This window comes from Triticum dicoccoides, chromosome 1B (genome assembly GCF_002162155.2).
Source record: "Triticum dicoccoides isolate Atlit2015 ecotype Zavitan chromosome 1B, WEW_v2.0, whole genome shotgun sequence".
In the NCBI taxonomy this organism is placed as follows: Eukaryota; Viridiplantae; Streptophyta; class Magnoliopsida; order Poales; family Poaceae; genus Triticum; species Triticum dicoccoides.
In genome coordinates this window covers 315592959-315613540 of record NC_041381.1, presented here as the reverse complement: position 1 = coordinate 315613540, position 20582 = coordinate 315592959, and positions in this window count along the sequence as shown.

The following is a 20582-nucleotide window of genomic DNA, read 5'->3' as shown; positions in this document are numbered from 1 at the left end:
TAATTTATCTCTATTTCAAAACCGAGCTCTGGCACCTCTACAAATCCTTGCTTCCCTCTGCGAAGGGCCTATCTATTTACTTTTATGTTGAGTCATCACCCTTCTTATTCAAAGCACCCGCTGGAGAGCACACTGTCGTTTGCATTCATTAACATTGGTTTATATTGGGTATGACTTGACTGGATCTCTTTTACCATGAATTACAATGTTTACTCAATCCTTGATCTTTAAAGGTGCTCTGCATTTATGTTTTGCGGTCTCAGAAAGGGCTAGCAAGATACCATTTTGTTATATCATGTTATGATTATTTTGAGAAAGTGTTGTCATCTGAGTTTTATTATTATGGCTCGCTAGCTGATTATGCTATTGATATGAGTAATTGTGAGACCAACGTGTTATTGTGAGTATGGTTAGTTCATAATAATTGCTGAAACCTGAATGCTGGCTTTTCATGTTTACAACAATAAGAGAAAACAGAGTTTGTAAATTTTTTTCTTTTTCTCTTTCAGTTTGTCAACTGAATTGCTTGAGGACAAGCAAGGGTTTAAGCTTGGGGGAGTTGATACGTCTCCGTCGTATCTACTTTCCGAAACACTTTTGCCCTTGTTTTGGACTCTAACTTGTATGATTTGAATGGAGCTAACCCGGACTGACGCTGTTTTCAGCAGAATTGCCATGGTGTTGTTTTATGTGCAGAACACAGAAGTTCTAGGAATGACCTGAAACTCCACGGAATATCTTAGAATAAATAATAAAAAATCCTCGCCAAAGATGAAGACCAGGGGGCCCACACCCTGTTCACGAGGGTGGGGGGCGCGCCCTTCCCCCCTGGGCGCGCCGCCCTACCTCGTGGGCCCCCTGGTGGCCCTCCGACGCGAACTCCAACTCCATATATTGGCTTTCGGCGAGAAAAAAATCAGGGAGAAGAAATCATCGCGTTTTACGATACGGAGCCGCCGCCAAGCCCTAATCTCTCTCGGGAGGGCTGATCTGGAGTCCGTTCGGGGCTCCGGAGAGGGGGATTCGTCGCCGTCGTCATCATCAACCATCCTCCATCACCAATTTCATGATGCTCACCGCCGTGCGTGAGTAATTGCATCGTAGGCTTGCTGGACAGTGATGGGTTGGATGAGATTTATCACGTAATCGAGTTAGTTTTGTTAGGGTTTGATCCCTAGTATCCATTATGTTCTGAGATTGATGTTGCTATGACTTTGCTATGCTTAATGCTTGTCACTAGGGCCCGAGTGCCATGACTTCAGATCTGAACTTATTATGTTTTCATGAATATATGTGTGTTCTAGATCCTATCTTGCAAGTCTATAGTCACCTACTATGTGTTATGATCCGGCAACCCCGAAGTGACAATAATCGGGACCACTCCCGGTGATGACCATACTATGTGCTAATGCTTTGTTCTGGTTCTCTATTAAAAGGAGGCCTTAATATCCCTTAGTTTCCAATAGGACCCCGCTGCCATGGGAGTGTAGGACAAAAGATGTCATGCAAGTTCTTCTCCATAAGCACGTATGACTATTTACGGAATACATGCCTACATTACATTGATGAACTGGAGCTAGTTCTGTGTCACCCTATGTTATGACTGCTACATGATGAACCACATCCGGCATAATTATCCATCACTGATACGGTGCCTACGAGTTTTCCATATACTGGTTTACGCTTATTTACTTTTCCGTTGCTACTGTTACAATCACTACAAAAATACCAAAAACATTACTTTTGTTGTCTTTACCTTTGTTACCGTTACCACCACTATCATATTACTTTGCTACTAAACACCTTGCTGTAGATATTAAGTTTCCAGGTGTGGTTGAATTGACAACTTAGCTGCTAATACTTGAGAATATTCTTTGGCTCCCCTTGTGTCGAATCAACAAATTTGGGTTGAATACTCTACCCTCGAAAACTATTGTGATCCCCTATACTTGTGGGTTTTCAGCCCTTAAATAGGCGGGCGGCGGTCCACCGAAGAGGTGTGCACCGGTGAGCCTGTTGCAGTCGTCGCAGGTCACGGGGCTCGTTGGGGCGTGTCTGCGGCGTTTGTGGGGTTGGTCCATAGCGAGGGAGTGTAGAGAGAGGGAGCAGGGGGCCAAAGGCTCCGCGCGTGTGAGCGCGCACACTGGTGCGCTCGGGCGGCCGGCGCGCGTGCGAGCTGGGGTGAGAGGAGGGAGAAGAAGGAGGGGACAGAGGTGGTTGGTAGGGATCGACTACATTGCTTGGCCGCACTGTAGCGTGCTCCAGAGCATCCAAATGGTCGGCATGCCATTTTCTATGTAGTGTGGGCGCGCCCAAGCATGTCTTGCAGGTCTAGGAGGGAGTAAAGAAAAGGGGAGGGGCCTTGGATGCCATGGATGGCCAGTAGGAGAGGAGTGAGGTTGAGAGAGAGGGAGGGAAATGGGCTGTCCACAGAGAGAAAGTGGGGTTTTACCCCTCCAATAATTGAGCTATGGATTTGCCATTGTTACCGGAGGTGCAAGGGGACTAGGAGGGGCTGTGGAAAAAAGTGGAACTCATGGAGATTAGTGGAAGTGGCAAAGTGGTGTTTTTAGAAAAATGGCAGAAGGTATTTGTTGTTGATTTTGGCAAGAAGATGAACTCCTCTTGTCATAAGGCTTGACAGGGTCAAATGGCATGAGAAAATGAGAGGTTCTACTAAGATTGAGTCCTTTTGGGCAAAGTTGCCAATGCAAATTTTGTAAACCCTAGAAATCAACAGAAATGAATTTTCCAAGATCTAGACATGCAAAACTATTCTCCTTGATGCACCACTTGGTTTAGTGCCATAATTTAGGGTTTAGAACATTCCCACAAAGGTTGAGAGCAAAAGGAGAAAGTTGACAATGTAAAGTTGTTCAAACTTGGATCTGGACAGAGATGGTTTTGGGGCACTTTTTTGAACCAAAACAGTTTGGATTGAGCTGAAACTCTGCAAGGTCATCCTAATATGCACATTTGACTTGCTAGAATTTTACTGGATTTATTTGAAAATATTTCTTGTAGAAATGTTTCAAATATTTGAAATGGACAGAAATGGTTTTGGAGGGTTTTTCCTAATATTTCGAACATGACCATGTGTTGAAACTCTTATATATGGAAAATATATTTCCACTGAGTGTCCCTAATTTTTCCCAAATATTTTTGAAGCTTTAGAATAATTTTAACCTATTAAAGACCATTTCTGGCCTAAATAAATATCCTTTAAATAAAATAGTAAAATTATTTTTAAAATTATATTTTTGTGGTTTATGGGAGTCCTATATCCAATAGGTTTCAAATATACTCTTTGAAATATTTTTCATACCCCAAATCAAGTACTTGTAGTGCAAACCTCAATTCAGGGGTTTTTGGAAAAACTAATTTTTGAAAATACTATTTGGCAAATAATTTTTGTAAGAAAATACTATACTGTTCTGTACACATCGCATGATCATTGGGCAGAAGTTTGGGCCAAGGAGATGAAGTATATAAGGTGGAGTTGTGTTGACTTTAAAGAGCACTTGAAAATCACAGAGAGAAAACCAACTCCCAATAAAAAGCCAAATATTGCAAAAGTTTTTTGTTGATCCAAATTTTCATGCTTTATTAATGCAAATGACATGTTACAAAATGCAGGGTGTGACAAAACCAAACGGTTTATTCTGTAATGAATGTCACATGGCAAAACCTGCGTCGTAAAATTGCAGGAAAAGAAAGAAAACATGACACTAAATCAATAAGATTTAGACAATAAATCAATAAGATTTACTTGATGTGACACGAGTGAATCCTTACCAAGAAATCACTATGTTGAAGTACTAAACATAAGATTGATCGTCCAACTACGGGTGGCATGCAGGGGCCCCGCCTACTCCCACAAGCACGACAGTCCAAAGGTCGTTACAAATCGTATGGACCGAACATCCATGGGACTGGAAATCCTGGTGGGTGCGATAAACCCTGCAATGCATACAGATATTGGAGTGTAACCATAATTGATAACCGTCCTCACAAAAAAGATGATATGGATACTTCAAAATATATAGACTGAATTGAGTGGACAGACATTAACATAGACCGTTCTCAGGACTGACCACACACCAAAAGCGGTAGTACTAATAAACAATACAAGGTTCACAAACACAAATCAAGTACTGAACAATAGTACTTACTATAGACAAGCAAAGTTGCACTAATTAAACTCTGCAGACTATTTCTTGCCACCGACCTACGGGATGAACCCCGCAAAACTGACTAGGCCATGGACTTCGTGAGAGATGTCTACATGCACCATCACCATCTCGTCAACCTTGGAGAAGCTAACAGAGTGGTCTTTCCACTCATAAACATGATGACGAAGACAGGCTACATCAGATTTGTTGAAGCTTTACAAGAACCACACCCTTCGGAATCGAAGGCACAGCCAGGAAATTGTTGTGGTCAAGTACAGCCTCGAGAACACGCCTGACAACAATGCTACAAGAAAACACTAGTTCAGGACACGTGGCGAGAAGGACACATCAGCTGGATAGATTAGCAATAGAACTCATCCTCAGGTCTTCCAGTTCACACGACATGACTTTGAGAACTTCATCTCCACCGCGGACCTGGTTCTAATTCAAACAGAAACCATATTTTATTACTACCTCCGTTCAGAAATATAAGATGATTTTCGATATTATACTCCATATATGACTACATATACACACAGAAATGAGTGAACAAAGACACTAGAACATGCCTTCAAAGGCATGAGAGCAGAGGATTACTTGCAATACCATAACACAAGTTACTGAGGCAAATATACCCTCTTCAAAGGTAGCATTGATGTTCATAAAGTACTCCCTCCGTCCCAAAATTCAAGGATACATCCGTATCTAGACAAATCTAAGACAAGAAATTTGGGACAGAGGGAGTAGTTGAAAGTAATCTATAAGAAATCAGTGTCAACCTCTCGCATGTTTTGGTCAAAAGAGGAATTTAGAACCATCATTTGGCACACAAAAATCACATGCAAGATCACCCAGAAAGTTGTACTACTAGTACTAGTACTGTGTGTTAGATGAAAAAACACGATCAAGATCGAGAGAAAGATCATCAAGAAGAGATATTACCTGGACTTGCTTTGAGGGATCCCGGAGAGGGGGGCTTGGACAGGGCGATGGATTTGAGCTTATTTGTGGTAGTCTCGGCGGGGTGCTTGTGCTTCTTCGTACCATGAGCCTCGACGGTTTTGGCACGAGTCATAGACATCACGTCGGCCGGTGCTCCAGCGTCCATCCAAGAGAGGAAGCTGAGAGAGAAGAGTGAAATGAGGAACGAGATGAGGGAGAAGCGAAGCGAGTGGGGATTTTCTTCAAGAGAGGAAGCTGAGAGAGAAGAGTGAAATGATGGTTGCTTCGTCCGTCCAACTTACTGCTGGAAAGGAGGGGGTTTTGTGATTTGATGGCTCATTGGGCATTATTGCGGCGCTTCGATCGGGGTAGTCTATCGTCACTCTACTACGGAGTAATTTAGTGCATGGCTAGTGGACCCCGATGCTGGCTGTCCCACACGTCGGCGAAAGTGAGTAATTTAGTGCATGGCTGGAGGAGGATCCGCACGGTAGAGCCTGTCCACTGCTTTTGAAGAAGAAAATGATTACAGCAAGTGTTTCCACTCTTAAGACGGAGGAGTGCGAAACACGGCAGCCACTTGAACATACACAGTGCTCCTACTACTAGGCATATGCAGTGGTTCATACGTCAGTACTACATAATCTTGTTGCTAGTGTAGTAAGATATGACGATAACAAATGATGTTGTGCGCATGTCAACTATATGAACAGTAATGTAGTAACATAGTACCGCTTTTTTGACTGTTCGATCGAGAATGAACGGTGAGATCAATGTTAACAGAACTAGGTCTACAACCCATGGAGAGTACGGTGCTACAGTACTCCATGAAACATGAACCATATGAAGCACGAATAGTGTTAGGCAGAGTGTATGAAGGGTGCACGGGATGGGAGCAAAAGTTACCTTCTCGACCCACTTTTGGGTGTTCGGCAGAGTGCATGAAGGGTGCATGAGTCCACACTAGTAGGTTAACACAAATACACGAAGAAGGAAACAACTATATTGAGATGAGAATGCAACCAAACACACCAACACGCTTTGTGCTACAATGACTGATCTGCATCGTCTGAGTTTGATCCAACGGTCATGTTGCACCGAGACATGGAAATGCCCAAGCAGAGGGCGCCTAAACACCACTGAAGTCCCTCTGCTTCTCGAGGCGCATGATGTTGGTGATGCAGGGTGCAACCGCCCGCAGAGCCCGCTCCCGGTCGACGGGAGCCAGCTCGTTAAAGACGGCGTCCAATGGCACGAATGGATTCCGGTGACAGAGCCCTAAAAGGATTCGCCCGGCAACGGCGGCGGCAGCCCGCAACCCCTCCTTGTCCAACTCTGTCCCCAGTCCCCACCATTGCATGGAGATGGCTCAGCTCCTCAAAGATATAGGTGAAGAAGGAGACCAGGTCAGGAAGCCGCAGCGAGTGGTCGAACGGGTTTAGCCCGATGGCCGGCATGGTCGCGCTGGCACGACGGTAGGCATCGCGCAGCTGCAACACATGCGTGGCAACTTGGTTCACTAAGTGGCTGAGGTGATCCTGGACCTCATCACGATCGGCCCGCTCGCGCTCCAGCCAGCTGCCCTGACGGCCTATCATATCTCCTGCTTTCTGCAACAATGACGCCGATGCCTTGAGCATCTTTTTGGTGGATGCCTGCCACTTTTGAAGCTCCGTGAACTCCCGCACATAACGGTGGAGCATGGCACTCATGTCCTCCTTGAGCTCACGGAGCTCCACGTCCTTGGCCTTGAGCTCTGCATCCTTGGCCTGGAGCTCCTGTGTCAGGTGCCTCACCTCGGACTCCGTGATCTGTTGCGCCGCCATGGCACCAGGTAGAAGCAATGGGGAGAGGAAGCAAAGGGGGCAAAACGGCTGAAAGGCAATGCAATCTATGGGAAGGCGGAGGGAGCCAGCCGAGGAGCGGGGAATCTTTTGGTTTTCACCATGTTAAAACACCAGTCGACGATTCTCACATCAGGGAGCAGTGGGTTTTACAGGCGGAGTCATCATGACTAATTGCTGTCGCACCTGCACCCGTCAATCAAAAAATTAAAAATCCTGCCGCGCCTGCTCCCGTCAATCAAAAATTAAAAATCCTACCGCACGCAAACACCAGAGCAACATCGCAGTGGATATTTAAATTTAGCTGCCGGAAAGTAGATAAAAAAGGGTGAAAAAACAAATGTGGCGGCGACCTAGCTAATCGGCCGAACTAGCCCAACTAGCTAGCCACCGTGCTTCACTGATGTACTTGGTGGGAAAGTTGGTCTTTCGTGATTTGATGACTCATTTACTTGCTTTGGCGCTACGACCGAGGAGGACCCAGAAAACGCGCGTTTGGGCGTCCCACGTCAGGAAGAATATATGTGTGCACCACCCAGGAGGACCCCGAAACCGCGTGGTAGGGTGTGCCATGTCTCAGCACGGAGGAAAAATGTGCGTGTAAAAATATACCGTATCAGACGTAGTACCTATGGTTCGACCTCTGGACCCAGCCAATCGGTCGAAAACACCCCACTAGCCACATAGCTTCATCATGCTAACGTGGCACAGAGGATAGGTGTGGTTAGCTCCGTCTCGATCAGCCACAATGTCTCTTGTTCTAGGCGATTCTTCTATTTTCAAAGCTTTTTTTTAGTTGTAATAACACCACGGCAAGCTAGCGCCGCTCTTCGTGTGTGCCCGTGCAAAGGTTAGACGATGGAGAGAAGAGAGAGATCGCAGACCTGGGACCCACCAGTAAGTGAGTCAACGGTCATGCACGTGTTGACGAGGCACTCCCTCTACTCTACTCAACGTAATACTGTATAAAATCAAGTTATGGGACAGAACCAACAACTGTTGTTGTTTCATGCTATCGACTTACGCTTAGTAGTCCAGGTTGCCAGTTCGAATTTTGTCTTTCAGATTTGTTAGTTTTAGGTTCAAATTTGATTAATGACAAGTGGGACCCCCGTGTGTTGTTCCGATATTTCAGTGTAGGATGGTTTTTTTGAACAAACACTTTGCGCGTTGAGACAAGTAACGGCACGAGTTACACGTATTTTGTAAGTTTACGAACAAAAATGACAGCGGCATAGAATATCACATCCACCCCGCAGCTTAGATGTTATGGTGATTGATACGTCTCCAACGTATCTATAATTTTTGATTGTTCCATGCTATTATATTACCCATTTTGGATGTTTATGGGCTTTACTAAACACTTCTATATTATTTTTGGGACAAACCTACTAACCGGAGGCCCGAACCAAATTGTTGTTTTCTTGCCTATTTCAGTGTTTCGAAGAAAAGGAATATCAAACGGAGTCCAAACAGAATGAAACCTTCGGGAGAGTTATTTTTGGAACGGAAGCAATCCAGGAGACTTGGAGTGAACGCCGGGGAAGCTTCGAGGTGGCCACGAGGCAGGGAGGCGCGCCCCCACCCTCATGGGCCCCTCGTGGCTCCCCTGACCGACTCCTTTCGCCTATATATGTCCATATACCCTAAAAACATTGAGGAACACAATAGATCAGGAGTTCCGCCGCCACAAGCCTCTGTAGCCACCAAAAACCAATCGGGGCCCTGTTCTGGCACCCTGCCGGAGGGGGGATCCCTCACCGGTGGCCATCTTCATCATCCCGGCGCTCTCCATGACGAGGGAGTAGTTCACCCTCGGGGCTGAGGGTATGTACCAGTAGCTATGTGTTTGATCTCTCTCTCTCTCTCTCTCTCTCTCGTGTTCTTGATTCGGCACGATATTGATGTATCGCGAGTTTTGCTATTATAGTTGGATCTTATGATGTTTCTCCCCTCTACTCTCTTGTGATGAATTGAGTTTTCCCTTTGAAGTTATCTTGTCGGATTGAGTCTTTAAAGATTTGAGAACACTTGATGTATGTCTTGTCGTGCTTATCTGTGGTGACAATGGGATATTCACGTGATCTACTTGATGTATGTTTTGGTGATCGACTTGCGGGTTCAATGAACTTATGCATAGGGGTTGGCACACGTTTTTGTATTGGCTCTCCGGTAGAAACTTTGGGGCACTCTTTGAAGTACTTTGTGTTGGTTGAATAGATGAATCTGAAATTGTGGGATGCATATCATATAATCATGCCCACGGATACTTGAGGTGACATTGGAGTACCTAGGTGACATTAGGGTTTTGGTTGATTTGTGTCTTAAGGTGTTATTCTAGTATGAACTCTATGATAGATGGAACGGAAAGAATAGCTTCATGTTATTTTACTACGGACTCTTGAATAGATCGATCAGAAAGGATAGCTTTGAGGTGGTTTTGTACCCTAGAATAATCTCTTCGTTTGTTCCCCACTATTAGTGACTTTGGAGTGACTCTTTGTTGCATGTTGAGGGATAGTTATATGATCCAATTATGTTACTATTGTTGAGAGAACTTGCACTAGTAAAAGTATGAACCTTAGGCCTTGTTTCCTAGCATCGCAATACCGTTTGTGCTCACTTTTATCATCAGTTACCTTGCTGTTTTTATAATTTCAGATTACAAAAACCTATATCTACCATCCATATTGCACTTGTATCACCATCTCTTCACCGAACTAGTGCACCTATACAATTTACCATTGTATTGGGTGTGTTGGGGACACAAGAGACTCTTTGTTATTTGGTTGCAGGGTTGTTTGAGAGAGACTATCTTCATCCTACGCCTCCCACGGATTGATAAACCTTAGATCATCCACATGAGGAAAATTTGCTACTGTCCTACAAACCTCTGCCCTTGGAGGCCCAACAACGTCTACAAAAAGAAGGTTGCCTAGTAGACATCAAGTTCTTTTCTGGCGCCGTTGCCGGGGAGGTGAGTGCTTGAAGGTATATCTTTAGATCTTGCAATCGAATCTTTTTGTTTCTTGTTTTATCACTTGTTTTGTCTATAAAAGAAAACTACAAAAAATGGAATTGAGTTTGCCTCATACGCTTCATCTTTTTAATATATTCCGTGAGAATGATGGAAAGGAAAATTGTGCTCAATTGCTAGTAGAAGAATGCATTAAATTGTTTGGTACTGGTTCTTTGTATGATGAGCATCATTGCAATGTTGTTAGTATGTATTCCTTGAATATCCATGATGCTAATGATATGCAAATCCACAAGCTTGGGGAAACTATGATTGATGAAGATGATATTTTTTGTCCCCCAAGTTTAGATGAGCAAATTTATTATGATGAAAGCATGCCTCCTATTTATGATGATTATTGTGATGATACGTATGCCATAAAGAATAAACTTGCTTATGTGGAGAGTAGTAAAATTTCTATGCAACTAGATCATGAAAAGAATGCTTTATGTGCTGGTTATATTGTTGAATTCATTCATGATGCTACTGAAAATTATTATGAGGGAGAAATATATGCTTGTAGGAATTGCAATAATATCAACTTTTCCTCTCTATGTGCTTAAAGTTTTAAAGTTATGCTTGTTTTGCCTTCCTATGCTAGTTGATTATTGATCCCATAAGTTGTTTGCTCACAAAATCCCTATGCATAGGAAGTGGGTTAGACTTAAATGTGTTAGTAATATGCTTCATGATGCTCTCTTTATGTTTCAATTCTTATCTTTATACGAGCATCATTGAAATCATCATGACTAGCTAAAAGGCATTAAAGAAAAGCGCTTGTTGGGAGACAACCCAATATTTACCTTTACTGTTTTTGTGTGTTCATGTGATTATGCTACTTTAGTAATCATGTTTTATAGATTTTGTTTCATAAAGTGCCAAGTAAGACCTTTAGGATAGCTTACGGTGATAGTTGTGTTGATCCTGCTGAAAATTAGAAACTTTTTCACCCAGTAAATTAGTTTTGATAATTAACATAAACGTGATTTTGATCTGATTCTTTTTTCTATGGGTTGGTACACACATTTCTCAGGTCTTCCTAATTTCGTAGGATTTTTGGAGTTCCAGAAGTATACGTTTGATACAGATTACTGCAGACTGTTCTGTTTTTGACAGATTCTGTTTTCTATGTGTTGTTTGCTTATTTTGATGAATCTATGAGTAGTATCGGAGGGTATGAACCATAGAGAAGTTGTAATACAGTATATATTACACCAATATGAATTTAGAATGAGTTCACAACAGTAACTAAGTGGTGATTTATTTTCTTATACTAACGGAGCTTACGAGTTTTCTGTTAAGTTTTGTGTTGTGAAGTTTTCAAGTTTTGGGTAAAGATTCGATGGACTATGGAATAAGGAGTGGCAAGAGCCTAATCTTGGGGATTCCCAAGGCACCCCAAGGTAATATTCAAGGACAACCAAGAGCCTAAGCTTGGGGATGCCCCGGATGGCATCCCCTCTTTCGTCTTCGTTCATCGGTAACTTTACTTGGAGCTATATTTTTATTCAGCACATGATATGTGTTTTGCTTGGAGCATCATTTTCTTTTGTTAGTATTTGATTTCTATTATTTAGAATAATGTTTTGCATATATATTTTCAATAAAAATGTCAAGGATAGCCTTTACCATGCTTATTTTGCAAGTATAAATGTTGCTGTTTCAAAACAGAAAGTTTACCGCTGTTACAAAAATTCCCTAGAAAAGTCAGAGAATGATATAATATTGAAACTTTTTTCATACTGAGCTCTGGTAAATCTTCTACAGTCTAGTATTTTTCTAATAATTTTTGGAGTTAGGTAAGTATGATGAATCTTGCATTCTTTACAGACTATACTGTTTTGGCAGATTGCTGTTATGCTTGCATTGTTTGCATATGTTTGCTTGTTTAATGATTCTATTTGAGGATAGGAGTATTAAATATGTAGATACATTTAGTATAAAATGTTGAATAATAATTTTTCTGATTTTTTACAGTAGAGATTTATAAGGTTTTTGCATTGGGTTATACTAACTTATCTCACGAGTTCTTGTTGAGTTTGGTGTGGATGAAGCTTTTGAGATGTAGGAAACCGAGATATAAAAGGAATTAAGGAGACACAAAAAGCTCAAGCTTGGGGATTCCCAAGTCACCCCAAGATAATATTTCAAGAAGTCTCAAGCATCCAAGCTTGGGGATGCCCCGGTAGGCATCCCACCTTTCTTCTTCAACAATTATCGGTTAGTATCGGTTGAACCTAAGTTTTTGCTTCTTCACATGATGCGTGCTATCCTTGAAATTTTCTTTTGTTTTGTTTTGCTTGTTGTTTGAATAAAATTTAAAGATCTGAAATTCTTAAATGTTAGAGAGTCTTCACATAGTTGCATAATTATTCGACTACTCATTGATCTTCACTTATATCTTTCAGAGTAGTTTGCCATTTGCTCTAGTGCTTCACTTATATCTTTTTAGAGCATGGTGGTGGTTTATTTTGAAGAAATTATTGATCTCTCATGCTTCACTTATATTATTTTGAGAGTATTTTAGAACAGCATGGTATTTGCTATGGTTATAAAATTGGTCCTAGAATGATGGGCATCCAAGTTGGGTATAATAAAAACTATCATAGAAAGTGAATTGGATGCTATGATCAATTTGATGCTTGATAATTGTTTTGAGATATAAAGGTGGTAATATTAGAGTCATGCTAGTTGGGTAATTACGAAATTGAGAAATACTTGTGTTGAAGTTGGCAAGTCTCGTAGCATGCACGTATGGTAAAAGTTTGTGTAACAAATTTGTTGCATGGGGTGCTCTTTTGATTGCCTTTCTTATGTGTGGAGGTCGGGGGCGCACGATGGTTCACTCCTACCAACCTCCCCCCTAGGAGCATGTGTAGTAGTACTTTGCTTCCAGGTCTAATAAAACTTTTGCAATAAGTATATGAGTTCTTTATGATTAATGTGAGTCCATGGATTATACGCACTCTTACCCTTCCATCATTGCTAGCCTCTTCGGTACCGTGCATTGCCCTTTCTCACCTTGAGAGTTGGTGCAAACTTCACCGGTGCATCCAAACCCCGTGATATGATACGCTCTATCACACATAAACCTCCTTATATGTTCCTCAAAACAGCCATCATACCTACCTATTATGGCATTTCCATAGTCATTCCAAGATATATTGCCATGCAACTTTCCACCGTTCCGTTCATCATGACACGCTCCATCATTGTCATATTGCTTTTGCATGATCATGTAGTTGGCATCGTATTTGTGGCAAGGCCACCTTCATAATTTTTCATACATGTCACTATTGATTCATTGCCCATCCCGGTACACCACCGGAGGCATTCATATAGAGTCATATCTTGTTCTAGGCTTGAAGTTGTAATTCATGAGTTGTAAATAAATAGAAGTGTGATGATCATCATTATTAGAGCATTGTCCCTTATAAAAAAAGAAAGGCCAAAAAGAGAAAAAAAAAAGGCCAAGAAAAAAAGAGAAGAAAAAAAGGCCCAAAGAAAAGAAAAGAGAAGAAATAAAAAAGGGGGACAATGTTACTATCCTTTTCCACACTTGTGCTTCAAAGTAGCACCATGTTCTTCATATAGAGAGAGTCTCATATGTTGTTACTTTCATATACTAGTGGGAATTTTTCATTATAGAACTTGGCTTGTATATTCCAACAATGGGCTTCCTCAAAATGCCCTAGGTCTTCGTGAGCAAGCAGGTTGGATGCACACCCACTAGTTTCTTTTGTTGAGCTTTCATACATTTATAGCTCTAGTGCATCCGTTGCATGGCAATCCCTACTCCTCATGTTGACATCAATTGATGGGCATCTCCATAGCCCGTTGATTAGCCTCGTCAATGTGAGACTTTCTCCTTTTTTGTATTCTCCACACAACCTCAATTATCAAATTCTATTCCACCCATAGTGTTATATCCATGGCTCACGCTCATATATTGCGTGAGAGTTGAAAAAGCTGAGCGCGTTAAAAAGTATGAACCAATTGCTTGGCTGAAACTGGGGTTGTTCTTGATGGGAGTATTTTGTCTAATGAAAATGAAACATAGCCTAACTATATGATTTTGTAGGGATGAACTTTCTAAAGCCATGTTATTTTGAGAAGACATGATTGCCTTGTTAGTATGCTTGAAGTATTACTATTTCTTATGTCAATATGAACTTTTATTTTAAATCATTTGGATCTGAACATTCATGCCACAAATAAGAAAAATACATTGAGAATTATGCGAGGTAGCATTCCACATCAAAAATTCTGTTTTTATCATTTACCTGCTCGAGGACGAGTAGGAATTAAGCTTGGGGATGCTTGATACGTCTCCAACGTATCTATAATTTTTGATTGTTGCATGCTTTTATATTACCCGTTTTGGATATTTATGGGCTTTTACTAAACACTTTTATATTATTTTTGGGACTAACCTACTAACCAGAGGCCCAACCCAAATTGATGTTTTCTTGCCTATTTCAGTGTTTCGAAGAAAAGGAATATCAAACGGAGTCCAAATGGAATGAAACCTTCAGGAGAGTTATTTTTGAACGGAAGCAATCCAAGAGACTTGGAGTGAACATCAGGGAAGCTTCAAGGTGGCTGTCGGTGTCAAAACTGGCGGATCTCGGGTAGGGGGTCCCGAACTGTGCGTCTAGGCGGATGGTAACAGGAGATGAGGGACACGATGTTTTTACCCAGGTTTGGGCCCTCTCAATGGAGGTAAAACCCTACGTCCTGCTTGATTAATATTGATGATATGGGTAGTACAAGAGTGGATCTACCACGAGATCAAGGAGGCTAAACCCTAGAAGCTAGCCTATGGTATGATTGTTGTAATGTATGTTGTCCTACGGACTAAAGCCCTTCGGTTTATATAGACACCGGAGGAGGCTAGGGTTACACAGAGTCGGTTAAAATGGTAGGAGATCTACAAATCCGTATTACCAAGCTTGCCTTCCACGCCAAGGAAAGTCCCATCCGGACACGGGACGGAGTCTTCAATCTTGTATCTTCGTAGTCTTGGAGTCCGGCGGATAATGATAGTCCGGCTGTCCGGACACCCCCTAGTCCAGGACTCCCTCAGTAGCCCCTGAACCAGGCTTCAATGACGATTAGTCCGGCGCGCATAATGTTCGGCATTGCAAGGCGGGTTCCTCCCTTGAATAATCCAGAGAAGATCATGAACACCAGGATAGTGTCCGGCTCTGCAAAATAAATTCCACATTCCACCGTAGAGAGAATAAAATGTACACCAGTCCAATCTGCTGACGTATTATGCGGCGTGACATCACACCGCTGCCAAGCCACTGTTTGAATCGTTTTTTACTTTATACCACCTCAGCACGTTTAGCGAAGCGGTTTTCTTGGCACATCTTGTCAAAGCAGAGATCGTGTTCCCCTTATTCCGGGATTCTCATCAATACGGACGTGGGTAACCCAACCGCGCCATTGATGGTGGCGCTTGGGAGATAAGCGAGTTTTACCAGGCCGGTGGGGGACGCATAGTTTCGTCCGCCTATATATAAGGGACAAGGATTTACCTTCTCACCTATGCCTTCTTCCTCCTTTGCTTATCCATATCCGCGCGCTCAAGCTCCAACGCCCAAGCTCGCACATCTCGCCTCAACCTTCTCCGAACATGTCCGGAGCAGGAGGCAAGTGGTTGGCCTCCTCCGTTAAGGAGGAGCATATCACCAAGCTGCGCAGCGCCGGATACCTCTCCGGCGATATCGCGCATCGGCTGCCCGATGAGGGGCAGCTCATCCCTACCCCTGGGCCTCACGAGAGGGTTGTCTTCCTTCCCCACTTCCTCCGCGGACTGGGCTTTCCGCTCCATCCATTCGTCCGGGGGCTCATGTTCTATTACGGCCTGGATTTCCACGATCTGGCGCCGAACTTCATCCTCAACATCTCAGCGTTCATCGTCGTGTGCGAGGCCTTCCTCTGCATCCGGCCCCACTTCGGCCTGTGGCTCAAGACCTTCAACGTCAAGCCGAAGGTTATGAAGGGCACGCAAGCGGAATGCGGAGGCGCCATGTTGGGTAAATTACCCAACGTCCGTTGGCTCGAAGGGACCTTCGTGGACTCCGTCAAGGGGTGGCAATCGGGGTGGTTCTATATCACCGAGCCGCGCAAGCCCTCATGGGCGGCGGCCCCCGAGTTTAGATCTGGCGTCCCCACGCAGCTCACCTCCTGGAAAGAGAAGGGCTTGCTGTGGGGCAATCCGAAGGAGGTGACGGGACTCCGAGCCTGCATCCAGAAGCTGGTGAGCAATAAGCTCAGGCTCGTCGACGTGGTCCAAGTCATGCTCATCCGCCGGATTCTCCCATGCCAAGAACGGGCATTCAATCTGTGGGAGTTTAATCCAGAACAGCACCAGGCGCTGAGCGGGCTCTTCGATACGACATACAAAGGCGCCTGGAGGGTGTTGTTTAAGGGTGCCGAAGCCCCCGCATCCGCGACGGAAGATCGCGGATTTAGCTCGCAGCATCCAACTGACGAGGTGAGTGATTCAACCCCATTATGGGACACTTTGTAGTAATCGAATTGATTCTAAGAGGGTTTCATTCTTTCTTTTCCTTTGACAGGAATGGATGGAGAAGGCCAAGCAGCTTATCAGGCCGGCTCCCATGCCAGAAGACCCAGTGGATGCCCGTTTAGCAGGGCTGCTGGTTCCGGCACCGCATGTGGTGCCGGAGAAGAAGGCCAAGAAGGTGGCCGCGGGGACTCGAAAGATCTCCCACAATCAGGTGTCCGACGACGAGGTGGACTCCTCCCCCGAAGACGAGGAGGAGGAGGAGGACTCTCTCACGGAGGAGGGAGAGAAGAAGAGGAAGGCTTCCCCAATAGGGGAGGCCGAAGGGTCCAAGAGGGGGAGGACTATCCCCCCGGATAGTTTCGCCAACACCTCCGTTGGCGAGGAGGAGTGGCCTCCAAGGGCCAGGCGTCCGGCAAGATCGTAAGTATCGGGATTCTTGATATGCAATTTCTTTCGTGCCGCGTAGTGTCCTTCTAACGCCGCATTCTGTCCGTAGTCCGGTCGATGATGATCTCCCCGCTTCATCAAGCGGGTCATTGTCCCCGTCGGATGTGGATTCACTTCCGACCGCCACTACCCCCCGTGGCGAAGACGCCGAGGTGGGATCCCAGAGAGGGACCCGTTGGGAGGAGGCTCCGGAGGCGCCGTCAGGCTGCCTCCCGGACTTTGTGCCGGACTCTACATCGGAACCCGCAGTGGTTCCAGAGTCCAGCGAGCGGCCCCTTCGAAGGAAGCGCAAGACCGTGACACCGGCGACCTCCGTCCAACCGGAGGTGCCGGATAACTTGTTGGAGGCGCTTAAAGGCGCTTCCATCGAGGAAGAACACCGCACTATCATGAGTGCGGTGATTCAGAAGGTTCAGCTCGCTAAGAGCGGGCTGACCGAAGCCTGCAGCAGCCTTTTAACAGGCTTTGAGGTAAGAAGTGAAAGTTATGTAATGTAATACCGCATAGACAGTGCCCCTGATGCTCAGTTCGGTGTTCGGAAAGAAAAAGCCGGACTGAGGATCTATCAAGATATACGCAGGGTTGCTTTAAAATATGTCAATATGGGTTTGCAGGCTGCGCTGCTGACCTCTGCCGCACTAACGGTGGAGGTCGATGTGCTGAAGAAGGATCTCGAGCGGTCCGAGCAAGAGCTCGGCCATGCCAAGAGGCAGCTCGAGGAAAAAGAAGGTGAGTAACACCACTTTGAATAATTACCTTACATAAAAGGGTTTTGGTTGCAATAAAGTTAATAAGGATAATACGGGTATTACAGGGGCCACTAACGAGGTGGCAGCCCTGAAGGAGGCTGTTTCCCCGGCTGAACGCAGTGCGGCCACAGAACGGGTGGAGCGAGAAAAGCAGGAGGCACTGGTGGCGGAAGTTCGGCAAGAGCTCCAGGCTCTCATGGAGAAACATGAGAGTTTGGAGCGTGACTTCAAGACTCGAGAGTCCGAGCTTGCCTCGGCTCTCGAAAGTGCCAAGTCCACCAAGGCCGAGGCCCATAAGGCCCTTCAGGAGGTTGAAGATATAAAGAAGATAGCTGCGGGTAAGGCATTTTTCATGCAAAGCAGGCATGTTAATGTGAACTACCTGACACTTACCCGCATTCGAAGCTCTCCAGGGGCATTTGCAGATCTGCCGCGTAGTGCGTCTGATGCCGCCGCATTCTATCGTGGCGAGGAGGGGAGCTCGACGGAGAAGGTCTTCTGGTCTTAGTATGCTGAGGCCGGCCATCCGGTGCCCCCAAGCGACCAGCTGAAGCAGCTGGTCGAACTCCACAAGGTAGCTGAGGAGGCCATGAAGGGCCTTATAGTCCGGCTGTGGCCTGAACAGGTCATGCCTGGGAGCTACTTTGGCCTCGTGCGGCGGCTGGTGGATGCATGCCCCTGGGTGGATGTTATCAAGCGCTCCGCCTGTATTGAAGGTGCTCGCCGGGCCCTCGCCCGCACAAAGGTGCATTGGGGCAGGTTGGATGCGGAGAAGCTTCTCACGGACCCACCGCCACCGGGCAAGGAGTATCGTACGCCCGAAATGTATTATAAAACTGTCCTGAAGGGAGCCCGCGATATTGCGGATGAGTGCCCTAGAAATGTAATCTTTGAGTAAACTCGTTATGTATTATCCTGTGCGCTGAAATTTTGTTCATGTGCGCATTTAGCAACTCTTGTTTAATTTAAAATATTACCTTCTGTGCGGCCGTTTATAAAATCTGAGAGATGACAAGTCGTTGGCTTCAGCCCCCAAGCCACGAGCGCTGGGGTGTTCGGGATAAACTTGAGCACTCTTGTTCCCATTATTGGGTCCATCTAGGGAGGCGCTCAACACAACGAACAAGGCAACCGGACTTATAGTGCTTGAACACTCTCACTTAGCCATAGAATTCTATAATTTTAAATTTCGGCGAAGCCCCTGGTATTCGGAAGACCGAATCCGGGGCGCTATCCACGCCTTCGTCGGACATTGTCCGGAACTTCGCTCGAAGCGGCGTGAGTCTTTAAGGACCCGAAAAAACCTCTCGAACAGCGACCAGTCTCTCGCCTTATCATGCCAGTCTGTTTTAGCTTTCTCCACTGAGGCGCTCGCCCGGCTCAACCGGGGCACAATCGCAGTGGTTCTCCCAGTGCCACCTTAGCCGACAGAACGGAACGTAAGGCACCAAAATGTGGGAGCCGGGCAAACCCAACTATTGACCCAAGACATGATTTGGAGCCGATTCATATAATGCTATAAGTTCGGAGTGCCGCACTTATGAAAGTGTTCGGACTTTATCACACCATAATTTGGGGGGCGGAAGCCCCTGGCGTATTTGGCCGTACCAAAATATACGGGCATAAGATGTCATATAATGAGCATATATATAAAAGATAATGCAATTGCGATGAAAAAGGTGTTGCATTATTTATGAAAGAAAGTTTGCTATGAGAGCGGACTGATACAAATAGTGCGGTAAGCAAGGGATTTGGACTAAGTAAACATGTCCCCCTCCAGGGGTGAGCTGCGGACTTTGGTGTATATAATCGAAATTAATGCTCGTAATTGAGACCACCTGATTGTTCGTCGCAGCCTTCTTTAGCCCCTGACTGTTGCATCATGAGTTCGGCAGGTTCATCGCCGGACAGGGCCTCTGGTTAACGGAGTCCTGTGTACATAAAGGAGAAAAATAAAGAAAAAATAATAAAAGAAAGGGGGGAACACTTGCGAGCCCCCGGTGTGGTCGAACCGCACTCTGGGTTCGTTACGATCGTGCCCCCTCCCCTGTGCCCATGGTATCTCCAAAGCGTAATGATGTACGCGGAGTGTTATCCTTGCGATCATGCACGAGCGAGGGTTGGGGCCGCATTGCCACGCGTGCTCTGATCGTGCCAGGTGGTCTTGGTTGGTATTGCTTCGGGCGCATTTTGCTGTATCCGGCCGTTTAACGGCCGGACTCGAGAATTGCCTTAAGAGGCTGCTCTGCACTTCTGCCGCGAGAGCCGCTGTATGTTCCTCCGTTCGGAGGGAGCGTTCCGTATTCCCGTTGAACGTGATGACTCCACGAGAGCCTGGCATTTTGAGCTTGAGGTATGCATAATGCGGCACCGCGTTGAATTTTGCAAACGCGGTCCGTCCGAGCAAAGCGTGATAGCCGCTACGAAACGGGACTATGTCGAAGATTAACTCCTCGCTCCGGAAATTATCCGGGGATCCGAAGACCACTTCCAGTGTTACGGAGCCTGTGCAATTGGCTTCCACACCTGGTATGACACCTTTAAAGGTCGTCTTTGTAGGTTTAATCCTTGAGGGGTCTATGCCCATTTTGCGCACTGTATCCTGATAAAGCAGGTTCAGGCTGCTACCGCCGTCCATCAGGACTCTCATGAGGTGAAATCCATCGACGATTGGGTCTAAAACCAATGCGGCGAATCCGCCATGGCGTGTGCTGGTCGGGTGGTCTCTTCGATCGAAAGTGATCGGACAAGAGGACCATGGATTGAACTTCGGGGCGACTGGCTCCATCACATAGACATCCCTTAGCGCGCGTTTCCTCTCCCTCTTGGGTATATGGGTCGCGTAAATCATGTTCACCGTCTGCACTTGTG